This window comes from Anopheles arabiensis, chromosome 2 (assembly GCF_016920715.1).
Source record: "Anopheles arabiensis isolate DONGOLA chromosome 2, AaraD3, whole genome shotgun sequence".
NCBI classification, from domain to species: domain Eukaryota; kingdom Metazoa; phylum Arthropoda; class Insecta; order Diptera; family Culicidae; genus Anopheles; species Anopheles arabiensis.
Genome location: NC_053517.1, coordinates 86,453,287 through 86,466,671, shown reverse-complemented (window position 1 = coordinate 86,466,671; position 13,385 = coordinate 86,453,287). Strand labels below are relative to the sequence as shown.

The window sequence follows — 13,385 nt, the reverse complement described above, 5'->3', positions numbered from 1 at the left end:
AAAAAATGAATCCCCCAACCCTTTCACTGTCCTTAGTGTATGAGGATCAGTTTTTAAATATTTCCAGCTGTGAGCGACTCAAAACGGTGTACAATGTAGCCTGACTGTCGCAAATAAAATATTTTCCTATTGCAACTGTTCAATTTAAATTTTATACTCCTTATGGTATGCAATCCGCAGCACGCGTCCATTGTCGTTCGGCCCTTTCCTTCGTTTTACACAGTGGGAGTACGTGCACATTTCAATGGACAAAATCCATTCTTTCGTTAAAATTTTCTCCACGGAATCGGCCAAAAATCACCATTCACCACCGACTGACAGCGCTTGGCTGACAGCGGGCCAGCAAAGTGGAACCCTCATTTGCAGCCAGTGAAGAAGATTCAATCGTCCCGTGAGCGTGCGTGCGTATGTTTTGGGGTTGAGCCAAGCAGAGAGTGAGTTTTTCGGTGCTGGGGGCAACATCAGTGTGGCCAGTGTTCCTGTGAGTGTGTGTGTGTGTGTTTCCTCAAGTGCATTGCTTTTATTCATCCTGGGGTGCAGTAGAAATCGCTTCATTCCGTGGGGACGGGACGGGCAATCAGTGCGCGCGTCATCATCAATTTCACGGAACGCGCTTGGGCTTTCTTCGTGGCTTTCGTGGGGAGAAGAACGACCAACGGTGTGTGTGTATGGGTGTGTAAATGCATGTGTGTATGTATATGCAATATCCAAAGGAAAGAATACGCGTGCGTGGTGCAGTAGTGTGCGGGCACCCTCTTGAATGATTATTCTACGGCAATTCTTCGGCTGGCCAATGATTGTTGGGTCCGTTTTATGTTCGGGAACAAAACAACGGTGGGGCAGGCAGGGGGTGGTGATCATCATCAGCAGCGAACGGAACAAAGCGGAAGAGCCGTGGTACGCGGGTAGGGGCGGAACGGGATGCGATCAATTAGGCTGTGTGTTTGATGTGTTTCGGTTTGCTTTTTTTCGAATCGGTCAAATCGCAGCGGCTGCGAATGAGAAGCAGTGCTAAGCGAAGACCCGCGTATAGGAATGTGAGTGCGCGCGCGTGTGTGTGTGTGTGTGCTGTGCACTAAAACTGCAATTTAAAACTCGTGACAAATTAATTCTTGCATACGCATGTCTTCGACGAATTCTTCCCAGCTCAAAAGAAACCGGAAAGTGTGTGCCCCTGCGATGTACGCCCCTGTCTAGGGCTTAGGTGTGTCTGGCTGTGGTTGTGTGCGGTTGTGGCGGCCCCTCCTAGTGTGCGTGTGGTGGTGGTGGATGTTCTCTCATTCTTTCTCTCTCTCTCTCCTTCTCTCTCTTTCCCTCTTTGGCAACGTCTCACATTTGGTTGCATTTGACGGTGCGCTGTGTGTTTTTCTTTGCCCGCCGTACATGCACAGGCGGCAGGGCATGTAGCCGAGCATAATTTATGCTGCACGGCAGAGAAAAAGAGCAAGCGAGAAAAGAAAAGAAGAAAAAACAAATAATAAGAAGTATCTGTCTGCCCGACCGCATCCTGCTGTGACTGTGTGTCTGTGTGTTTTGGTTGTGTTAGTGTGTGGTTTGAACTAGGGGTTGTGTGTTATTTTGACATGTTTTTGCACATTTTTTTTGTTGGTCTCGGCTAACCTGATTATCGGTGTGGTGTATTGTTTTAAGCCCAGGTTTCCAACTCATTGGCGTACCAAATACGCTACACACACATACACGCAGCCCTTTAGTTGGAGCGTTATCATTGCATCGATTTCGTGTGCTTACATTTGCTTTCTTCTCTTTCTTCGCCCTTTTCAACGTTCGTGCGTGTTCCCTCTCTCTCTCTCTCTCTTTCTAATACAGCCGTTTGCCGCTGCGTGCGTGGAGATATGTTTGTTCGAGCGTAATTGTGCCGCAAAGCAAGTGTGTGCAAGGAGGCCCCCGAGCTGGTAGGCCCGTTCGTCCGCGCGCGCTTGTGTGAGTGAGTGAGTGTGTGTGTGTGCGCACTCCTCCCCCGGTGTGAGTGTGTGCAGTGTGGGTTTCCCCCCTTGATTTCGTTGTTGTTGTTGGAGCAGCGCACTGTTCCGTTGGAAGGTGTGCTGTACTTTAGTGTGAGTGGTTGTGTATGTGTGTGTGTGCGCCTAGAAACGCGTATGTGTCCCACCCCAGTTGTGTTGACGTAGCGGTGATTTTCCCATTGCCAGAGCACACCGCCTCCCACTTCCTGCAACGCGCTGCACTTTTTTTCGGCAACCATTTTGCTGTGTGAAGTGGAGAAACAGGAAAAACAAAAAAACACGGAAAAACACCCCAAAAAAAAGCACCGTTTCAACACCTTGCGAGAAGGAGAGGGAGAGCGACGATCGGAACGACTAACCACCATCGACAGGCGAAGCAGAGGGGGAAAAAGGTAGGTTTTAAAGAATGAAAATGCTTGATTCACACAAATGGGGGGTTTGTTGTTTTGCATACCAAATCACGAACAGCAGCAGCAGCATCCGTCCGGGGAAAGAATTTTCGGAATGTGGCACCACCACCCCAGCACCCATTTAAATCCGGCCAAGTGGTTTGTTGTTGCAGCGGTGGTTGCAGTGGTTGCAGTTTGCAGGCAAACGATACACAGCAGCACGATGGTTGTGTCCCGGTCTACTTCGATGCCTCGACTGTGCAAGTCTCAAGTGTGTGGTTTTCCAAACGACCCGACCGGGGGTTCCCTTCCCATTAATGACAGTTGATTGTTTTGATGTGCGAAAGAAGACGGGGTTCCCCCCCCTCCCCCGTCCCGTTCCAATCTGGGTCGTTTGAAGCCCCTTTGGTTCGTAGACTCAAGAGCTTTTAATTCTGCTCAATTGCCAGAATTTCAGATTCACCATTCGAAATTAGTGCCGATTGAATCAGGCCAGCAGCAGCAGCCTTTGCAGGAAATGACCTTTTTAGGCCCCGATTCTTGCTCTTGCTTTCCTTTCGGACCCCTTGGCAAACGTTGAACGGCGCGAGTTATCCGAGACCACACTCGTATCGTGTTTCTCTCCAGCCTCGTGGATTAAATGCTGGTTTGAGACCTTCTCACTCTCTCTCTGTGCCCTTCCGCATGTTTGAGAGTGTTTCCCGTGTTAATAGCTTCATTGGACAATTTGATACGCACCGGGGCAGTAAATCTGGTTTTTGGTTCAATTTTTTTCTCCTGTGTATTTTGGGTCGTATATCTCCTTCCTTAAGTTACCTGAAGTGGCTCAAACACGCAGAGCAGACAGACTTCTGGCACGAGTAAAAGGTGTGAGAAGAGAGCTTGTACACATGGATTTGATGGGTTTTTTTATTCGTATGTGTGTAACAATCCTTTTGAAAGTTGCACAAAAACCCAGCCTAATATCAATGCAAAGGATTATGTTTTTGTAGTGAGAGAAGAACAAAAAAAAAACAATAGTAAAGGATAACATGAAACAAAATGAATGTGCGATCATAATTCATACGAGAAAAGATACCCAAACATAAAAATTCATGAAAAAAGGGTTAGGCTGGGCGGTGTGCAGCTGGCGCAGCCGGAATGCCATGATGCCGATTCGTGCGCTACCGTCGTCACCATTTCCCATGGGAAGGGAATGGAGGAAATCGCAACCGAACATTCGATCGATCGATCGATCAATCTCTGATTGGGGGGAATACGCTTCGCTTTTGGCTCTGGTGTGGTGGTGGCAGAAGAGAGGAATACAGAACATTCGAATCGATTTGAATTAGTGGACAAACCAGCCATCGTCCGTCCATGCGATTGGTTAGTGCCATGTCGACATCAGAGCGCGCGGTTGCAGATACAGAAGATTTTAAGGTTAATTGAGTTGATTCTGATGAAAATGATTCCCCTGGATCGTGTCATTCGCCCCCCACCCTGAATCATGCAGTCTGGCGCCGGTGAAGGTAAAGCTTTGACCAAAAGCAACCGAAATTTAGAGGAAAAAGAGCGCAACAATGCGAACAATTCCTAGGAATAGAACAGATCTAGTCGAAATACGGTTTGGGACACAAATTTGAGGCTCTATTTGATTTAGCATGCATATTTAATGCCGTAAGATGGGAAATTGAAAAGAAAGAGAAAAAAAAGTAATGCTAATAGTCCAACAATTGCGCTGAGAGTGGATGTTTGAGCATTGAACATTCAAATAGTTCGGCAATTATGCGCCATCCGGGGGGAGGGAAACAAGGGCATGAAGAAGAAGGGGGCAGTATCACGAGGGCTTTCGGTGCTCGATAAAAAGCATAGAAAATTCATTAAACAACTCTCAACCTCAGGCCTGCTAGCACAGCAGATGCACAGGCGAACAATGTTCTTTTTGTGCCTTGCTGGCTGCTACACCCCAAGAAGAGAGGAGGGTTTGATGTTTTGTGGCTGCTTTTTTCTGGTCGTTTCCTTATCTACCGTTGCAAGAAAACGATCCCGTGAGCTATTCGGTACCCTCCTGGATCGAAACAGTCGATTGTGTGATGCTTGTCGTTGCTGTGTTTGTGAGCCGACGATGTGCCTTGGCTAATGTTGTCAACGAGAGTTTCTAATAATACAACCAAATAATGAACCTTAAACCATACAGCTCCGATTGAAACTGATTAAAGATCCACCAAGCGGTGTCTTTTAATAAATTTCTTCATATGAATGGCCTTTTTTCATTAAACTAAAATTGTTACGTTATTTGTGTAAAAAAAAAAAACATAAAATTCTCTCCCTTGGTGGCCAATGGGGTTTTTCTTTATTTTTCTCCCCCAGCGGAAAGAGATAATAGCCCATTTGCTTCCGGTAGTAGGGCGTCCGAAAGGGACCACCAAGCATACATCTCACATCCTGTACATCGCTTTGCCATGTGTGTGTGTGTGTGTGTGTGTGTGTGTGGTTGTGTGTTTGTCGAGAGGTCCATGCCTGAGCTGGCCCTTATGCTTCTTTTTCGCTGCGCTTTGTTTCTTTGCCGTTTGTTGTATCGCCGTTCCGGCTCCTTCCGGTGCTGCCGTTTGGCATAATGATAACGTACGCTATTTTGCGCAAGTTTTATGGAAATCTGTAAGAGGGGGAAAGGGAGAGAGGGAGAGAGAGAATCCGCATACCGACCGTAAATAAGCGATACATGATACATGCGGTTAAGCGAGTGTTTGCTTCACTAAGAATGGGACCTTTCACGATACTAGCCAGCTTTTTTGTATGGAGTTTGACAGTTGGAGGCTGAAAGCATGTCAACACTCCATACAAAACCACACATAAAACTAGCGAGCTATTTTCAGCCTAGATTATTTTAGCCTCAAAGCTAGAATTAGATTCGAGTACCTGCTCGAAAAAATGGCAAAACAAGGTGGTGTTTACACTTATCCCAAGGTGCATTAAAGAGATCAGGTGGTGGAATCTAGAATCCAAGTGTTTGTAGACCAGGTGGTCTCGTTCGATATAGTTTGACAACTAATTTATGAATAGAAAAAAAGCTCAATTTGACAGATCGTTTTTCATAACATCACAAAGCGAAAGGCCATGGGAGTGACAAAATGCTGAAATTTTTTTCAAAATGTGAGCTTTTGTCAAAATTTTGTAACCTGGAGCAGCCAGGAAATAAAGTTGACAAAAGTTGACAAAAAGTGAGAAAATTTGACGTTCGCGAAAAAGCGTAAACAAACAGCTATTTGGCGCAGTTGTGACCCATTGCTATGATAATAATGCTAAAATGCATGATTATAATTGATTTATGTACCTATTTCGTGCTTCTTAAACAAAATATCGATGATATTCAGATGTTGGAGCTTTTTGTCGCTCTTGTGTATGTTTTTGGTGCGGCCACGAGAAAAGCTCTTTTTTGCAATTAACAAGCAATTTTGACAAAGTTGAAAATTTTTTCAACATTTTTTCACCCCCGTGGCCACGCGCTAACACACGTAGCAGACGTTGATCTCCTCATCGAAGATGTTGTATCGAAACAAAAATGGATGTCAAATCGTTCTTAATTGATTTAGCTTGCAATTAGCAATATTTCATACGTTTGAAGAATTTTGAATAAAAAGAATGAAGATTGTAAGAGTGTTTTGTGTATACGTCTTGTTACCAGTGTTTGAGCAAGTCTTCTCCCGTCCTGTCAAAAAGTGACGTTCAAATTTGGTTATAAAAATAGGCTATGAGAACATTGTGAAAGTTTGTATGTAGGGATTGACAGATGTTTGCCACAATATGTCGGCCAGGAGAAGCGATAAATATCAACCTTCTAAATACATACACCTTGGGATAAGCCCACCTGTATATTATACCCACTTTGATAGATGCTCGAAAACTGCTATACAATGCAAACAGCTGACAGGTTGAAATTTCAGTCTACAGTTCTTAAAACGGAAAGGGGCCAAATATTTTACAAATTGAATCAGCTGGACAAAGATAATTGAAGTTTTGCTCTTCTCTATTTAATCAATGTTAAACAGTATGTTCACAGTGTGCTAGAATTACAAAAGGAAAAATGTGGTTGCAGCTGAACTCTTCCACAGTTGTCCCTACGAGAGATATTAGCCCAGTACAGCGGACAGCATTGCCAATAGCTCCACCGTAAACTGATCCATTTTATCATCAGCCTTTGAAACGCTAACGCTGTCAGCAGAAGCCAAGCGACCGAGAAAATGAAAGATTTCAAGCTCCCCAATTAAATGGTGTGCTCTTTTCATCCCGGAAAGCACAAGGGGCGAGTTTCCGTTCTGAACGGTCCGGTTCCGCTTTGCCACTGAGAGAAGCGCGGTGCTGAGTTCCAGGGGGGGGGGGGGAGGGGGCGAACACACATCGCCATGAAATCGTGTGCGGAAGTCGTAAACGAGGGGACTGAGAGAGACATGACACTTTGGCTTTAATTTTAAGGTTTGGAGGTAGGAGGTTGGACCCGTGGCGCCAAAGAGTTTGCTGTGTGTGTGTGCTGTATGACGCTTGCGACGCCACTGCGACTGTTCCGCGTTGTCATTGCGTTTGGTTTTTTGTTGTTGTTGTGAGCAGCAGCCCCAGCACACTCACACGTACATTGGTGTAGATCCGGTGTCGACCGGCGTTAGAATTATGTCATTATTTTTAGGGTTTATTCGATGTGCAAAAAATAACACACTTCGGTGTAAAATGAGACATAACTTTCGAGCACGATGTGTGTGTCTTTAAAATGCCTTTAAAAGTTAAAATTATTGAAAAATGTTTTCAAACCAAACGGAATAGTAACAAACACGTCTTGTGTGACCGTAGCTTCCGGTTACATAAACTCGACAATAAAACTACATCCGTTCAAAACGTTACATTACGTATGTCAAAGCAGTTTATGTTCTTACAACTTTTAACTATGCTTTTTTATGGCTGTGTCAGGTTGTAAAATTAGGTAACGTTTTATAACTTATCTTTCTCACGCCACAAAAAAAGCTATCCGGTTAATAAAGTAAATGTGCGAAAATGGTGCACGCTTCTCCGCCGTTGCAAACTATCTCCTCGCTGCCGCTTGGCCACTGTTCATGGCCTGTGTGGGAATATTAAAATGTGCGGCGAAAGTAGTACATATTGTGCAAAAGATGTTTAGAGAAATGGTGGTTGGCGCGGTGGGTTTTTGTTCTTTTATTCTGCAAGCAAAAAGGAAGAGAGAGAGGGAGAGAAAAGAAACCTCGTCTTTTGTGCAACAACGAAACAAGCGCGACACTTTTAGGCGTCTTTTGGTAAACGGTGGAAAATGAGCACAGGAAAAGGAAAGCGAGCGTTGCCCAAACAACACAACAGCCAGCCAGCGACAAACAACGTTTTATGAATAGAGTGCCGCACACCAACAGGCACAATCGGATTTATGTGGAGACCCCTCCGCGGTCCTTTGTGTGTGCAGCGTCTGTCCCCGTTTGCTCCCATCCCGATTGCTCGGGCCGGAATTACGTGGATCGTGCGAAGGTGCGAAGGTGGATGATTTGCGCCGGCAAGGAAAGCATCTCGAGGACACGACCGACAGCGCGGGTGGCACGTGAGCTTCTGCCCAAAAAGCAGCAGTGTGTTCCAAAACGAGAAAGACCAAAAACGTATCCCTCAACACCTACGGCATTACAGAGAGGAAAACATGCAGCGCACAACAAAACCATCGACACCTTTTACCCTGGCTGGCTAGCAGCATTCCTGACCCTGCTGTTTGTGTGCTGCTGCTGCTGGGGCGGGGGCTTCATGCCACTTTTATGACACACTATGAGCTTTCACCTTTTTTTCCGGTACACACTCTCCGGGCATAAACGTCGTGTGCGCGCTCCGCCGACGATTGAAGGGCTTTTGTGTTGTGAGAAAGCTCGCGGAGGATGTTGCTAAATGTGTAATGAGTAGAAGACAAACAATGCTCATTAAATTACGGATGCCTTACCCCCCTCCCGAAACACGCTCTTTTGCAATATGTTAAAAAGCAATGTCAATAACAAATCAACGCCAGAAACAGCAAAAAGTGTCTGTGAAACAAAAATGTTTTTACAACAGCACAATAATCTTTGCTTTAAACTGTGTGGCGCCTAGTGCCTTTTCCCATTACACACCGAAAAACGCGCACACGACTGTGAGATTGATAATTTCAGTAGTGCAAAGTCTTGTGCGCGCAAAGAAACTGAGCAAAAAGGTCATCGGAATGATGATGGTGAATGGAATGTGTTTTCGCTCTCTACCCTTATCGAACTCCTGCTCTTGGTGGCTCAAGAGTCCAGCAAAAGGGAGAGCGTGATTATTGCAGAGCGGGGGAGGGTAGGATGTTTGCACTGATAATCGAAGTTTGTTTTTGTGGTGGTTGTGAAACAGAGGTATGGATGAAAAGTTTTCTGTACGAATTTCAATGTTTTGGATCATAATATAGAAAACAATGCTTCTACAAATTGCTGAAGAAATTGATTAGTGGTGGAAGGTATAAAAACTCGCTATTAAAACGATAAAATACACTAAAGACACTTTTTACTTAATTTCACAAGCGCAGCAACTTTAAGCGCAACCGCAGCATTTGACAGTACAAGCGCGTCAGTTGTTTTCGGAACGTCATGACGCTAAAGACAACTTTCGCGCATGAAATCGCAAGCGCGGTACACAATATCACAATTCTAGTGTTGCGGATACAACGAAGTATCCAACTACAAGTGTATAAACGGATTCAGGGCCTTTTATTGACAGCTTGAAAACATTTTTTAAAGATTTTAGAGCAAAATTCCAAAACACTTTTTCCCCAAAATTCACAATTTTAAGGGACAAACACTTTTCCTAATTCTGTACTTTCGATTTTCGGGTATGTGTCTTACTTTGAAAACGTTTATAGGCGTTGGTTGAATGCTTGTTTGTGATATTGCGTCCCGTGCTTGCGATATCGAGTGCAAAGGTTGTTCTTAAGCATGATGACGTTCCGAAAACAACTGATGCCACTGTCCTGTCAAACGCTGCGGTTGCATTAAACGTTGCTACGCTTGTGAAATCAAGTGATAAACCCCTGTGATTGATGGTAAATCGCATAAACGTTCGCTTAACTTTGCTTCCATGTGCTGCTGCAAAGTGCCACATTTTTTGCTCATTCAATACAACATCATCATCCTTTTCCCTTGCCGGTTTTGTCGTGTGCATATTTTGAATGAAATTAGTCGCTCCTCTCCTTTGTGCTTGGGCACGGAAGCTCGTCTGCTGCTAATGTGGCCGCCACTTTCGTTTAGCAAAATTAGCGAAAATGCATTAGGCTCGGTTGGCCGATGCATCTCTTCTTGTGCTTGTGGGACAGGAATTTGCACACACACAGACGTGCGCAACGGGTTAATCATGGTTCATGCGATGCTCCAGCACCCGGTCGGTTGTGGTAGCCACTGTGCTAGATTCATAAATTATACCCTAATTAAATCTCGCTGTCATACAAGACACACGCATAGAGAGAGAGAGAGAGAGAGAGAGAGAGAAAGAGAGAGAGTCAGAAAGAGAGAAAGATTGAGAGTAGCATACGGTTTGTTGGAGGAAATGATTTGCCTGCGTTGTGTCGGAAGCATAAATGAGATGAACAACCCCACAGGCCAGGGCGTGATCCGCCCCGTGGCGGCACCGTGATTTGCCTTTCTTTGCACACACTCTCTCTCTTTCACTCTCTATTGCTCTCTCTCGTCGTTGGGTCGATTTCGATTAATTGTTTCCGTCGATTCGCACTTTTCAACCATCAGTCTGTGTGTGTCTGCACTCTTTTCTGCACTTGGTCCCGATAATAGGGGCCAAACCGACGGGGAAGCGAGAGTCGGAAGAGGTGATTAATAAGGAGCCAAGCACAAGGAAGGGAAAGCTGGCCTGGCGTGCTCTGCTGCTCTGTACCGTGTGGCGGCGAGGGAAAAGTTACTTTTAATGTCCTCTCTTTCCCTCTCTCTCTCTTCTCTCTTCTCTCTGCTAGAAGATGAAAGTGTATTTTAATGGAAGAAAGGATGTGCAAAGGCAAAAAGAAAAGGGGCATGGCAGACAGGCAAAGAGGAGAAGGTGATCATGATGATGATCGTACAACTGTGGCGTTGCTGTGGTGCCCCTCGGATCGTTTGACCTGCGGCAAAACGATCGTCTCTGCTCATCCGCCCCTTTCTTTGCCTGGGCTGGGAAAATGAAAGAGAATTGCCAATATATTTTGCCCCCCTTTCTTTAAGGGTTCGATTGCGGCAATCTGCTGCCGGAGTGGGTTATTTCGGTGTAAATTATTTCGTACCAGTTTCAGGAAAATAATTGCCCGTTCGATTTTCACTTTTCACCCCTCGGGGAGGACGACACATCACAGAGTAGGGGTTGGGATGGGGAGGAAGAAACCGAGATGGCTTTGCCACACATGGCCCCGCTAGCCCGTGGGGTGAGTTTCAGAATGGTTGGCTTTCGCAGATTCGAACGAAGAGCGAAAGTCTGGAAAACAAAAGTGTCTCGGGCGGCGGCGAATGATAATCGGGGTCGAGCGGAAAAGAAATTCACCTCAGAAAGAAAGAAGGGAGCTAAATTTCGGTGTGTTTGTTGTGTCGTTGATATTTGCTCTCCTTTCTCGTGCTCTGTGTGTGTTTGTGTACCGAATTCCTCTTTCCGTTTTGGGTTGTTAGGAAGGGCAGAAAAAAATAAAAATAAAATGAATATCATTATTGTAGGCGCGCGGGAAATTGCCACGGTGCTGTTACTGTTGGTTTGAATGAAGCGTTTTCCATCTTCACTTTACGTTGAGGGTCATGGTCGCTATCGGGGCGGGTAACGCACAAAGTCACAACGAGTCAGAGCGAACCCCCCGCCAGTCACACAGATGGTTCCGATTGCTTCGAGGCCTGTGGGCTTTTCGGAAGCTTTTTGCTTCTCTCTGAAAGTTGCTATGCAATACACCGTTTAGCGCGAAACGGCGGTGTTGGTTTTATTCTTTCTTTTCATTAGTTTCCTTCCCACATTCACATGCAAGAGCTGGTTTTTGGTGTTGCTATTTGTAGTGAAAATACGTTAGCAAGCGGCGGGGATGGGGAACTTTGGCGAATGGTAGATTCGTTTGCTGATTGAAGTAACACGGAATGGGAATGTAAGTATAAATATGGAATTATATTACACTTTTGCACAGATGAAAATGCCATACTTTCTCCCTTCCCAATCGCGATCATAATGAAATCAAAAATGAATACCCTTATCCCACTGGAACATTTATTTCGGGACGACGTTTCATCTGCTTTTGAAGTGTGTCCATAAATGGAGAAAAGGTCAATAAAAATCAGAGGAACATTTTATTAAATTTAAATTTCGGACGACATTGAGTTACATGAAAGTTAAAATCATGCTTCATGCTTAGTAATGTTAGGTTACTACCGATGGAACATAATACCGTCGTCACGGTGCAGACACCTTTTGCACCTCATTGTATCATATCCGCTCTAATCTCATCACGTTCCGTTTCTTTCTTTCTAACCACGTCTCCCGTTTTATTGGTACGTGCCGACCGCAAGAACAATCGGCTTGTCTTCGTGCAGGACCAGGTCCGCCAGGGGTTCGGTGTCGTCTCGGCAAGAAGCGTCTTATCTTGGCAGTACGATTGCGCGTACGCTTATCTGTTTCGGGGCCATGCTTTGCGTGCTCTACTTATCTTCCCTCTGACGTCAGAGTTGGTAGGTCGCAGAGGAACAGTGTTGGGAAAAAGGTTTAGGCAAATTGGTCAAATCATGAAAGACAGCAAGGTTGCCGAAAAGGTTGTTGAATTTTAAAGTATTTGAATTAAAAAATGGGTCCTTAAAATATGCTGCAGTTTCCTTGTCTGAAATTCTAGCATTCACACCGTAACGTGTGTTGCTTGGGAATGTTACCATGATGCAACCACGCGTCCGTGTCACGTTAGTATGCTAGTCTCGATAGTTCGTAACCATATTCCATTTTATGTTTTTTTTTCTCTCTCTCTACTGAGCATTATACACCGCCCTATGTAGTGTCTCTGTGGGGAATTAAACCGAATGTCAGCCACCGTAATCAGCTGAATGGCGGGGAGCAGCGCAGCATGCTCGTTATCAGTCCAGTGCGATCGCAATACACTGAAAACGGGACTGAAATGGTCGAGATCTAGCCTTGCGTTGCGAGGCCACGGGTGGAGAACCGTTTTTGTGGGAGGTTTGGTTCTTGTTTGTTTGCCTTTCTAGCTCGGTCTGGTGCAGCGCTTCGCAGAGAGGCGGGCTGATAACGCCTCGCCTGTGTGTTGTGTTAGTGGTGTAGTTTCGAGGACAAAATAGTAGTGTGTTAGATGAGGAGCATGCTATATGCGGGTCGTTTTTGCAGTGGAGAAGGGAAGAAAAAAAAACTGGAATAATTAGCAAGCATTGTCTACGAAGCTTTTATTGTTTCAGCTTTTGTCGAACTGTCGTCAAAAAAGTGGGTTTTAACGAGGAACAGCCTGAGCGTTGATATAGAGCCATTGTTAAGAGTACGGTCTTATGCATCAGATGTCGTGAGATCGATCCCGACCTAGAGCAACTCATTTGGGGCAGAGAGAACCTTATTTGGAGTTATGAAGGAACCTTTTTCAGAGTAGAAGACATTTAATTGAATACTTCGGTATTAGGGGTTTTTACTCGATTTTGCAAGCGTAGAAACGTTGAGCGCATCTGTTGTTTTCAGAACGTCATCATATGCTTAAGACAACCTTCGCACTTGATATTACAAGCGCCAGTATAAGAGTTTGAATTAAGTCCCTCCCCCTATGTTTTACATCTGACTGAGTGAAAGACAGATCATTCTGAAAACGGAGCACTTTATTCAAAAGCACTCTCTCAAATGAATATTCATAGCTCCTACACATTAATCCTCTATCGCTTTGCGATGTGTTTTTTTCATCAAAGCGTCTGTTTAAGTGCCTGAGTCGTGCATTAGAAATGATGATGTTTCGGTATGTCACTTCCCAAACACACCCAAAAGGGACGGTGCCATCCGAAAAGCGACC

At 45.0% G+C, this 13,385-nt stretch overlaps 1 protein-coding gene across 4 annotated transcripts in view; it reads left to right on the top strand.

The window, feature by feature from the left end:
* The first annotated feature begins 306 nt into the window (after window positions 1–306).
* Window positions 307–13,385, top strand: part of LOC120893393 (ADP-ribosylation factor 6) — a 36,558-nt gene continuing 23,479 nt past the window's right edge. The window contains exons 1-2 of one of the 4 annotated variants that reach the window (XM_040295235.1): window positions 307–434; window positions 1,828–2,374. The gene's annotated coding sequence lies outside the window, so the exon portion shown is untranslated. Of the gene's footprint in view, window positions 494–639; window positions 659–1,827; window positions 2,375–13,385 lie in introns of those variants that run through there. The other 3 variants (XM_040295234.1, XM_040295236.1, XM_040295237.1) reach the window with 3 other exon arrangements.